Source organism: Struthio camelus, chromosome Z, assembly GCF_040807025.1.
Source record: "Struthio camelus isolate bStrCam1 chromosome Z, bStrCam1.hap1, whole genome shotgun sequence".
NCBI classification, from domain to species: domain Eukaryota; kingdom Metazoa; phylum Chordata; class Aves; order Struthioniformes; family Struthionidae; genus Struthio; species Struthio camelus.
The window spans coordinates 82,703,021-82,716,218 of NC_090982.1; positions in this window are offsets into that span (position 1 = coordinate 82,703,021).

A 13,198-nucleotide genomic window follows, 5' to 3' on the forward strand; every position below is an offset into this window, starting at 1 on the left:
TTGATGCTGAAGCACAAAGTCTAGAAACGGATTTTTAAGGTCTCTTTGAAAGCGATTTCATTTATGCTAGCAAATACAAACTATATATAATTGTTAGATCCATAGGTCTAATTTCCCAGTGTTGCTATTTGGATGTCCAAATATTTTATTTTCAATATATCCATACAGTTATCTGTATATTGTTAAAACTGAGTTCACAATCTGTATTCAGAGTAATTTACTGACTGAGATTATCCGCATCAAACTGAAGTATACACGGGCAGTCAGTGCTTGAAACCATAGGTGAAACCTTGATTCTATGAGATTTATGGGGATATCAAAAACAGCCTTTTTCCTTTCACTGCCTTTGTTTCCCTGAGTATAAAACAATATGATAATAGCCCCTGTAGACAACATGTTTATTTCCTCCACTTTTAGATCTTAATATAAAATAACTGGAGATAAGCATATAATTATTTAACAATTCTATTAGTTTTAATAGCCATTTGGCAAAATGTAATTCTTTCAATCACTGACATTTTGAATTCTGGCAAAATAGGATTAAGAATACATTCACCAATAATTGAAACCTCTGATTTGATTATCTCTGCTTTTATCTGATTGCCTGTTGTTCAGTGGGGTGACATGAAATTCCTGTCATAAGTTCTTAACTACCATAAATCTATAATATAAAACCCTAGACTCCTAGATAATAAGATAATCAGGGGCTCTACAGGTCTTCTAGTCCGTTTCTCTGTTCCAGAATTATATCAGCTCAGATTGTGCCTTTCAGATAGATCTTTGTTTATTCTATTCTTAAAATCCTCCAGTGCTGGAGATTTCATAGCTTCCCCAGCAAACTCTTCCAATGCTTCCTTATCCTTGCCATGAGATTCTTTTTTTTTCTGATATTTTCTGATTTTCATTTTACATGTACTTAAATCGCTTAAGGTGTCATTTTTTTCAACCTTTTAAAAATCTCTTTATTTTATAAAATCAGGAATTAGAAATGAATAGCTAAAAAAAAGAAGAAACCTCAAATGAGAATTATTTAATATATTAGAGGTAGTGTAAAATTTTCCATGTTTTGTATGATCAAATTATTCATATTTATAAAGGTGCCAAACTTTTTCACATTGTGAAAGTTTTCCAGATGAGTTTCTGGAGGCATTTGTTTTTCTCCACTAAATATAAACAGAGTCTAAGGAGACTGAAGATGACATCCGCTGACTAAATTATATGTGTAAAGTTGCACAGACCCAGTACCCCTTTCCAGTCTTCAGTAAAAGACTGACTGTTTATTCATCTAAAGCCACAGTTTTAAACCTGTGTTCTGCTGGCTTCGGAGGCTGTTTGTCAAAGAATATTCCCAAACGTTGGAATTTGATGTTTTAAACTGTTTGTTCGTAATAGATTTTCTTTGTGTCATTTGTGGCCTGGGCTGACTTGTACTCTTGCAAACAATTCCAGGGAATACCTTGGAAGTTAGCATGGGCAAGGCACCAATCTCAGCAGGCATTTTGGATATAGCCACTCCAGTTTGAGCAGTAAGAAATGTTAGCAGTGTGAACAGGGGCTATTCCTTGCTTGTTGGCTTCACTTTCATAGAGCGGTCCCAGAAACATCGAATTTACCATTATGGACTCAGCCTATGTAGCCCACTATCTAATTCCAAAATGTTCAGGAAAGGTCACAAAGAAAAACACATGTGGACTTTTCACATAGTAATTATGCAAATGAAATTTCTCCAGGGGTCTGCATCTCATAAAACTTTTATGGGGTTCATCACTTGGAAAAAGTAAAAAGAAATAAAAAATCACCCCAATTTACTATTCTTCCCTGTCAGTTGTTCCACCATGCATATCAAAACCCTTGCCATATGATTCAGATGGGCAATCACAGAACTGAATGCTGGGCAATAAGAACTGAATAATTTTACTGGGAACCTGCCAAAGGCTGAAAATTATGGAATGAAAAATGAATGATGAATAAATGAATAAACAAATCTGTTTGCAGAAATTAAGGATGATTGCTAAATGATTTGCAGCCTCATAAATGGGGCTAAATTAATCGTGAGAATTGTTCCATAATAGAATGATTTGGCCTTTATAGCTACTGATTGAAACCACGTTGAACTCAGTAGAAGGACTCTCGGCAACTTCAGTGGACTTTGAATTAGACCCAGGAACCATTATTCATCATCAGATCTTCATATGCCCTTGGAAAGAAAGTTGTCGTTATTTTCACTGCACAAGTGGGGAAACTGCAATACAAACAGAGAATGGCCATGGTCATAGAATAGGTCACTGGTAAAGCTAGCTGACACAAGCCACAGATGGGAAATGAGAAGACAACAGTCTGTGCCCATAAGGTTTTATTGCCATATACACAGAAGTAATAATAATCCATAATAGTCCGGGGATTGATTAATTTGCCATCGGATGTGAATAGCAGGTTTTTGAGGATAGAAAGTGAACTTTGGATTACCTACCTATCAAAGTTGTTATTTTTTTCTTCAAGAGCTTTTTTTTTCTCTCTCTCACAAATTAATTTTTGATGTGCAGTATGAGGAAAAAAGCCATCTGCCACCTCAAGTCTCAGGTAATCCTTTTCAAGACCCTCATTTGAAACCAGTAGGTGACAGTTGTACTATTTCACCCAAATTCATCTGTCCTTTTAACCTGCGGGGGCCAAATATGAAGCAAAATAGCTTTTGCTCTTAACAGATCAAACCAAAGAAAAACAGTGGTGAGAAATGGATTGTGTGCTGAGCTTACTCACTCATTTGAGGGAGGGGAGATTTATTGACTGCAGGAGTCAATAAAATTGCAGCGCAATCTGAGTTTTCATTCTGAGTCCTGAAGTAACTCTCTGAACTTTGGCAGGAACTTGCAGCAAACAAGTTATATCCCAAAGAGCTTGCTTACTGTGGTTTAAACTACGGCAAGGCCAGTGCAGGCATGAGAGGAGTGAGGGGCAAAAAACGTCTGTCTCATCCTGCTGCCAGCATGTGCAAGGGAATGCAGTTCTAGGTAGCTGATATATCCTCCTGGGAGCACATGGGTGAAGGCACTGGGGAGTGTGTGGAAAATTAAATCCTTTAATTTTCCAGTGCTGCAGCCAAAAGAACTGCAAAAAATTGGAATAGAAGTGATCTGGACCTGGAAAAACAGCTGTAACATAGACCTTACCTCTGAGCAGAAAAGTAATATTTCTGCCTAGCCCATGCAGCTTAATCAAGGTGTGGATGAAAATCTCAGTTTGGTCTTTATTTATTAAAAAAAGTAGTTTTTTTTTTTTTTTTTTTTTTTAAAGACAGTTTATATAGTGGTTGCCTGTATCTGTCTCTGAATGGGTGTGGTCCACTAAGGCCTGGGCCTAAAATTGCATGTGTATTTTTCCTTGTTTTCAATCATTTTCACAGTAAGGTCAGAATGGCCAATGGTAATAATGATATGTGTCGTGAAATAACCTAAACCAAGTGAGAGTCAAAGTCCGATGAGATTAATGTTCATAATAGGTGTAATGGACAGGCTCTTAAAGCTCTAAATGAACTCACCTAAAATTACAGAGCTAAGAATAAGGGTTTGAATCAAGTTAGGTGTTAGTGTATGTGACTGGAAAATATCAAAAAGTACCCATATTTAACAAAGGCAAAATAGATTACCTGCTAGACTTCAGCCTCTTCAAATTGATCTCAATAGCATATAGCACTTCAGGAATTTCCAAAGAAGGGAAAATTAATATATGGAAATAGAGAAAACGTAGGATAAAAATAAACATGTCTTCCAAAGTGAAATTGGGTATCTTTCTTAAATAAAATGAATGTTTTACTTAAAGTTGGTCAATCCAGCTGAGCAAAATGTTAATAAAATATTTAATTGTTGCCACATAAGATATTTGCCATTAAAGAGTAGGAAATGGGGATACCTTCAAGAACTTTAAAGAGGTAAAAAAAGGGCATTAAGAGAGGTGGCATGAGGCTAGAAACAGTTTCCTGATGGAGGCTGGGTTCATGTATGCTTTTTTTATTAAAAAAACCCTAATTTTTGCACAAAGAATAAGCGAATGCTTATGAAATTTACTGATGGCATGATGGAGAAAATTGTCAATAGCACAGTGGACCAAGAAGATACAATATAGGAAGGAATAGATAGTTTAGTAGACAAAGGTAATGGAAAGGTGGTTAAATTCCTTAGTTCAAAGGGGAAGACATGAGCTGAGGGAGTATAGCAAAAAATTCATGTACAGACTGTTAGATCATCAGTTAGTAACATCTTAAAGGGAAGCATGATCAGGATATTCTCATCAGTCATAGGAGGAGCGTGTTCAACGGGATGCAGCCATGGGAAAAGTAGATGAGACTGCTCGAGGAGGTATTTTCAGGAGAGGTAAGGATTCATTAATTTCTCCACAAAAAGTTGTGATGGGAACTCACCAGGAATAGTATATACAGTTTTGACATCCAGGTTTAAAAAAAAGAAGTAAAAAAAAATTGGAACGCATTTAGGGGTGAACTTCTAGAGGAGGAAGATTGGATCATTCATGAAAGAAGAGACTGACACTTATGTCTACACAGTGTTCACAGGCAACGCTGAGCTCCTGCTGCACCTAGCTCCAAACCAACCAGAGGCTCGCAAATAATGAGGCAGTGACTCTAAGATTATATGTGCGGCAGCAAAGCAGAATATATTAGCACAGATCTGATGCCTCACTAATTAATTCAGTGGCTTGGAGCATCAGCAGAGAGACCTAGCATCTCCCCGGAGTGCGAGCAGTGATCCTTGGATTATAAAATCCTGTGAAAAGGGGTTACAATGTTTAGCTGAGGCCAAGAAGAGGCAAAATCACTCTTATGCTGTTTCGGATACTGAGGATAAGAAAAGCAAAGCATGCTATTTATGCAAAGCGACAACTCTGGCACCAACTCAAGCACGTCCAATAAATGTATAAAAGGGATGTTTTGATGTCAGTGCCTGTAAGTCAACAAGGTCTATTCCAGTCCTGTGCTGCTTTTTAGCTTGGATTATTCTATAAACTATGGCTCTCTATGGTGTGATATGTCTTAGGAGTAAATCAGTCCCGCTTAGCTTTGTGTTTTGGAAAATATTCTGTTGCTGCTAAGCCTGTCACTTATGCAAGTTTAGCTCTTTCTGCTGCTTTGGCAACCCTCACTGCCTTTGCTGAGCTTTTCTCCTCTGACCTGGCTGCTGGCTCTGCTGTCACTCTTGCAGTTATTGCTATCGTCACCAGCATGCTTTTGATGGCCATGCTGGGGTAGGATAGCAGGAGGTGAGTGCAAAGTGGTGCACTTTTAGAGGGCAGAGGATTGAAGTATGAAGCTCCCCAGTGTTACATTCAAGGCTTGAATCTGCTGCTTAATCACAGGCATCAAGTAGTATTTGGGCTGCCTAGCAGCTTCATGTGCAGAGGGGCGCAGCTGTCCCACAGGTCTTGTGTCATCTCTGCCCATCCTATATCGATGTCGTAGGCACCCAAGGGCAACTCAAACAGGGCTAGAAGTGGAGGCAACTGATTCAGTTGACTCTTCAATGTCTCTGCTAAACTTTATAGCATAATTATACCTCTACTTGTGTTCAACCTAGGTTCAATGTTTATAGTTGCTCTGGAGGGAAAATCACCATCTTACATGCCAAATAGTACAAGGATAGAGTGGTCTTCTTCAAAAATTAGGATTTGTTTTAGGAGGTACACACGGCTGAGAAAAATGAAAACAAGGAAAGCCCTATCATTGGACTTAATGGGACTGAAAGGACTTGAATAATAGAATAGGTCAGAGGCTTCAAACTTATGAGCCTAAGGTTAAACATGACATCTTTGAAAATCAAACCTCCTATTATGTTCCTCATGTTAGGAAGCCAAATCTTAAAATTCAGCTTTATAAGATTGACAGTAAATTCTAACCATGGAATCATCGTAGCACGATGTTATCATTTACCATCAGAAAGTCGTGAAAGTAGTCTAGCTTGGATGATTAAATTCTCACCATAATCAAGCCTTTTCTCTGTTTTTTCAGGAAATATTCATACAAATGTTATTCCGTGGGCTTTCACACCATTTTAGAACTCATTAATTGGAATTTAGAATTAAGAAAATGATAAAATAAAGGCTCACATCCTCTCTATATTGGCTCAGCTATTTCAGTCAATGCAACTATATCGGTTTAGACCTGGCCTACGTTCTCATCTCTCCGAGACTGTACAATCAATTTATAAACAAGACAAATAAATAGAAAAAAAAAAAAAAACAATGGAAAGAATAGTTGATGAGAATGAAAATTATTCAGTGGTTCCGTTGCTTTCATTGGTTATGTTCATGCCTTGGAGATTTCATTAAGTTTCCAACACAGACTGCCTAGTTGCTTTTTTTTGTAGTCTACTAGTGCACTAAATATCCATAGACATCAAATGTACAAAAATACTCTTCTACGAAGCCGGAGGGAATAGAACTGTAAATGTGTAAAACTCTGCATCTGTGTATATATGTCACATCACTTAAAAAGGAAAGTGTAGTTCCTTGATTGCCTATACAAGCTCCATTTACTAAACGGCAAAAGTACCAGACATACATTTTTCAGGGAGCATTATATTGGCCAAAGGTCGCAAAAACAATTTCAGAGGCAGCCTGCCCACATTAGTTTCTTGAGATCTTGATTACAAATTTATAAGAGACATACCCTAGACATTGAGAGATGGTCTCAAAGATTACTGTCCTTCCTGCCATCTGCACACTCCACTGGGAACATTAGAAACCCTGTCCATCAACCAAAATAAACAGCTCTTCTCATGAACAGGCCCAAAGAATGCCCTATAAATCATACCTGTCAAAAATGCTAGTAGCATTGCGGAAGACAGAAATCAATCCAAAACTCATTAGTTCGCCTGACAAGTGCTTAATCTTATATTGTTTAATGCCGACTTGAACAACTCAGATAGAATAGAACCATGCAAAGCAGTGGCTGGATTTTCTATTATAGAAACTTTTGCAGTGATTATAGCTTAATCTTTCTCTCAATTTTTTTCCTTTTCATTCTCCTTTTCTCTGTAGCAGCTGCCAAAAGATATTGACTCCAACAGAGTTTTCTTACCTTTGAAAGAAGAGATCGTCATGATTGCCTCATTCAATAGCTCGCAAGACTGTACCTCTACATTTTGCAAATGGGTTTTACATAAACAAGTAAGGCTTGGGTCGTGCATGGCATTGTTTGAGAAGGTTGCCAAATAGAACTGGTCTACTACGAACTTTTCGTCAGATTTGTACTAAATCTTTAGCTCTGCCAGCCTGGACTCAGGTACGAGATAAGTACAGGGTCATGTGCGATAACATGAAAATGCAAGTTCAGAAATACTGCAAATACTGTCAGTACAGGCATGCTTCAGCCATAGATTTGGATATTACAGGCATGTATGGAACTCACATTGTCTGAGTTTCTTAAAATAATGGAGGAACATTTAGGTCGGTTTCACTGGCTCTGTCTATTCTAGTGAACGAAATGTGCCTAGGGACCGCTCCCTGGCGCTCAGAACAACTGGCGAGAGTGCCTTGCATCCATGCTATTCAATTCTCTTATTCTCCAATTTTATTTCATGAAACTGAAAATACTACACTCTGCTACAAGAAATCATGAAATCTGAAAGAAAGACTTTATTCCAAAATGGTCTTCCTAGTCTGCAGCGACACTAACAACGTTCACACAATGTATAAGTAGTGCGTTTATTTCTTGCACAAAATATAGATAGGAAATTCAGAAGCTAGATCACTTCCAGAGAAAGTATTATGTTGTTATGAGCTCAGATTTGCAGAATGGTGAGTGTCTGACCTAATGCTCTGCACTCTGATGCCAGGCGACTTTTTGGATCTGTGAACATCGCAGAAGCAGCAGAAATTCAAATCTGAAATAAAAGAATGCATACAGCCAGTCATATGCAAATCTAACAGCATTGCATAGTAAGTTCCCATATAAATCCGGTGAAAACCCTACCTGAAAGGAATATGCTCCATTCAGGCCATAAGAGAGAAAGCTGGACTGCCTTGGTTTAATTTGTCTAGAATTTGGATGTCAGAGCATATGTTACAGAAGGAAGCAGTAGCTCTGTCTCTCACTGTGTGCTGTAAGTGCTGTGCACACAGCTAGAATTGCAATCTGGAGTTAGAGCATGGATGAAAATAGCTTTTTCTTCTTCTTTTTGTTCTAAAGAGCTGAGCAAAGGAACCACTTATCAGAGCTGTGCGTGGTTTCACAAGGTACTTTCCCTGCATTGGATGGGTTTTGCTTGAGTCAGGCCCTGGAAGCAACGGTGGACTCTTAGTCCTAATGCATTTCTTCTGTGCTTCTAGTCTAACTGTCCCAAGATATGTGTGCAAAGAAACTGGCTGTTATGAGTACTTGAGTATCCAAGACCTTGACTTAGGATGGCTGGAAGATAGTTTAGAAGTTTTCTGGAGGGGGAAAAAAAAAAAAAAAAACATGGTTTGAGAAATGTAGGAAATTTGGGATTGGATCTGGGAAAGAAAGAAAGGGATCTAGGGAATTGAAAGGAGCTGAAAGCAGGTGAAGATATAGGGGATGAGACTAGTGCTAGTGCTGGAGTAGAAGAACACGGCAAGAAAATATATTCAGTTTTGATTTGACAGAGATTGTGTCAAATGGCTAAGGACATCCATCAGAATCTGATAGCAGATTCTCAGGTACATTTTAAAGCCTACGCTACTGTAGGGACAAATTCTGTAAATATATCTCTTGTCTGCATTTTAAAGAGCAGAAAGAGGGAAAAACAGAATAATACTATGGGATTAGAACATGATATAGTAGTAGGAGTCCAAGGAAACAGAAATAGTGGGTTTTTTCTGTGTTAGGCCCAGAAGAACGTGAAAATCCTGCCGGATGATGTAGCTCCTGGGTCACCTTTGAGTTCAGCATGATTCCCCCCTCACATAGCTCATTTTAAGGAAAAAGATGGAGCTTCCAATTTAATAGTGACTATAGTAATCCTTATAGGCTTTACAGGTCTTGTCCTTTTCACTCCTTTGCTCCCATCTGACTCCTGAGCCATCTTCTCTCCCATATTCTTCAGCTTTTTCTTTAGTGGCTTTTCTCAGAGGAACTGACCACCGGTGCCCCTAATTTCTGTGTTATTATTTCTCCAGGCTCCTGTCCACACTGATTCACCATTCCCATCCATCAGGATGGCAATCAGTCTCTCCCATGCTCCTGGTGCCTCTGGTTGGCACTGTCCCACTCTTATTCCTCCTGCACTGGTGTTTCACGTATACCAGCATCTTCCTGGTGATGTTTCATCCATCAGAAAATGGATCCAATTGCAAAACTGTGACAAATATCCATATCTCCAGGCTTTTAATTGATAGATTATCTGAGGTTTTGTGTTTAATGCCTTGCCACTCAAGGCACGTGTGTGTATGGGAGATAAAATTCCCTCCCTGCAGTTATACCCCTTCTGGCATCCCATCTAGCCTACTCTCTCTGCCCGCCATACAACTATCCTTACAACTGGCCTTACCTCTGTTTCTTTTAGCAGGGAGGTGCCGCCTTGAGTTTGGGAATATTATGAATTCCCAGCTACCTGGAAGGGGGGGCCGGGGGGGGAAAGACACATAAACTCACAATTTATGTCAAAATTGACTTCCTCTGAGAATTTTCAGGAAATTTTAATGGGTTGAGGTATGTATTGTCCTTACTAAACTATGACTGTCCAGAGTATCCAAGAAGACACAGATAGGGAAGACTGGGAGATTAGCCTGTTCATTGCTCTCTCCAGGCAGAACGCTTCATAGCTGTTGACCACACAGTGCTTTGCTCACATCAGTTCTAATGACTTAAACAATGCAATTTTCACTGCATCTTCAGGAGAACATTTCGCTTAAGGATGAATTTAAAGTGCACGTATAGCCATTGATGATAGGACTGAGAGTTTGCACAGCATCTAGCAAATTTGTTTTCTAGTTTTGCTTCTTTTTTTAGTATATGCCATTTTAAATAATAACAATGTCATTTTAAATAAAAATAATAAATAAATAATAGAATTTCCATCCTTGGAGATATTCAGGACTTGACTGGACAAAGTCCTGAGCAACCTGATCTAATTGAACCTGCATTTAGCAGGGGCTTGGATTAAATAACCTCCAGAAGTCCCTTGTGATCTTAATTATTCTATGAATCTGTGATTAGTAGGCATTAATAGCAACAGCCCTGAAAGTGAAGATTTGAAACACGCGCAGGGAGTGCGCTGATTATTTACTACACCTTTTTGTGGATCTTGAACTTAGAATAAATTATTTACCGATATGTACGCATTATATTCTTTAAATCTGGGGATAATGGCAGTTCTGAGAGAGAAAGAGATTACATCTCTCCATACTTCACCTTGGAAGGTCTTTTTCCATGCCTCTGAAAACAAGATCATTATAATTGAAAAGTCTTCCCTTAGTGACCCTTGAAATCTTATTAGTAAATAGGACCTTTCCTTCCCTGGGGCTCGATGGACTAACAGCAACAGAGAGATTTCTACAGAGTTCACAGGGAGGGAGCCTAAATCTGTGCTACTTGGTTTGCGGGCAATAGAAAAATAAAGTTACTACAGCATTTATGTTCAGTGTTTCTCAGTGTTGGAAAACTCCTCCGTTTTCCAACCAGATTCAAGAGATTTTCCTTTATGACTGGAGAAAACTTCAAGCGTTCTATTTTATAATTGAAAGAGAAAATTCACTTCTACTATCATTAAGCAATAATTATTTTGTTTTTCTAGGGAGGATTCAGTAAGATAAACACTTCACAGATAAATAAGGTTCCAGGGCTTCAGGCCAAGATATTTCTTGACTTAGAAGGTACTTATCTCTTAGTTCACTCCCATGTAAAAAAATAATGATAGTAATTATGTTAAAAAACAGATCACCTTTTAAATTATTTAAAAGTGCTCTTCCAGAATTTAACAGGATGATAATTGCTCCAGCAGCTTTTATGACCTGTGGGAAAAAAAATCAGCCACAGGGAAAAGAAGATCCCAGCCTCCTCTTCATATTTTACTTTTATTTATTTACTTATTTTTAGTATGGTATTTCATTTCAAATATACATTGGCATTTGGGGAAATAAACTGAATTCTGATGACAGAAAGAGTTTCAGGTACCCTGAAAATGATGGTTGTACTGGAAACCCCTAAAAGAGAGAGAGATTAAGAGAAATGTCAGATTGAGTACCTAGATGAAACTCAAGCGTTACTAAAACTTGTGGTGAACAGAATCTCAATTTCTCAAGAAAATTCAGACACCTGAAAAAGTTTCTTTTGCATTCCAAAATGGAAAAAAAATACCGCTTCATTAAATTTCCCATAATATTTTTTTAAAATGTGCATAATTAAAATACTTATTTCCTATCCTGATTTTTGTTTAGCTATTTCATATTGTCTTTAATAATGTCAAGTAAATCTTGTAATGAAGATTCGTATTGTTGCATGGGCTTGCATTCTCAGCTCCTACACCGAAAAGTTCCAGGGAGTCTGAAACAAAGTGCTTTGCTTTTATTTTTATACATGCAATGGAAAATAAAAGAGTAATCCACATGGGCATACACAGATAGGGAAGAGATCTGAGAATCAAGCTCGAAACCATTTCCTCGAAGAGACTAGGGAACCTGTAAAGCTCCCCTTTCCCAGGACACACAGTTCTCCGCCTAAGCTTTATGAATCCCACCTGTGCTTCTATTAGACATATTCTAAAAGGAATTTGATCAGATTATCTCAGGTTGATGGAAATAGTCAGCCTGAATTAAATTGTTTCAATTTGCTGAACATTAAAAGAAAATAAATAAAAATGCTGATCCTAAGTGATGGTTTTGCTGTTCTGATGTGGTTTCATTTCTGACCTGAAAAAATCAATTACTTACACAGTCAAGTTTTATCCCTGCTTCTCCGCTAACTTCATACTTAGGTTAATGGACTGTTGAGTCAGAAGGGACCGCTGTGTTAATGTAATCTGACCGCCTGTGTAGCGCAGACCATCGGGTTTCCTTGCACTAATTCCTGCTTGCACTGAAATGCCATTCATTTAAAAGGGAAAAAAATCTAAAAAGAAAAATCACCTCGTCTTATTTAACTTTTATCTGTCATTTTCAGAAGCTCGTGACAATTCTCTGCAATCCATTTCAACTAGGGCTAATTTTACATGTAATCGGGTGTGAGAATATTAAAATACATGCATATTTACCAATCAAAATACGTTAGTTTGGTTTTTGTGGGATTTTTCCTTTGAAGACAAGTTATTTTAGAATATTCTTCAAGAGTATTCGCTCATTTTGACAACACACCGATTTTTAACCTGAACACCCTCCTGAGTCTGACAATTTTACCTTTTACGTATTATTTTTCCTGTGTCCGTTTAGGTGACAAATTTAAAGAATAGGTCTGCCTGGTACAATGCAGTTTCAGAGATAACCGAAACTGGAAGTATTGTATCTGTCAGTTTATACAGTATTTACAGAGAATTCAGCTCAGAGAGAGGTCTGTAGTGATGCAACTACAGCGCTCCCAGGACAGAAAGTATCTCTGCATGGCATTATACTACGCTATGTAAATGTATCATCTAATTTAGGAACAACCCTGGCATCTCTGCATGGGGTGCTCTTGTACCAGGTAGGTAGCTCTACGCAGAGCTCTTCAGGGCAGGAACTGCCTTTTCATTATATGCATGTATGTGTAACTGCTTTTCCCTGGGGCCTCTAGGTATTTCTGTGCTGGAAATAAATTATAATAATGAATAAGTGACCTGGACACATGCAGTCCAGGAATCTCTTGGTGTATGCAAATGGTGTTCAGTGCAAAGGGCTAACACTAAATCCAGACAATAAAGTTAACTTATAGTTCTATCCTGTGCATTTTAAATTTTATGTGAGCTTGTTATGCAGAATATTTTGCCCCACCAGAAAAAAGATATCTGAAATGATAGCATCCACCTGTTTACTATTAGCAAGGGCCCAAGAAAATTCCTGAACGCTGCTGGTAAGCTGTGACAGAGGAATATTCTGACTGTAAACCCTGCTGACAGAAGCAGAGTAAATTATTCTGTTCCAAATAGTCAGCCATATATTTGCAAACTATCTGCTCGTGAATTTTACAGCAGGCACAGCTCAGAGAGATTAGCCTATAATTATGCAACAGTTGAACATATGTAAGGGCTGGGATAAATAG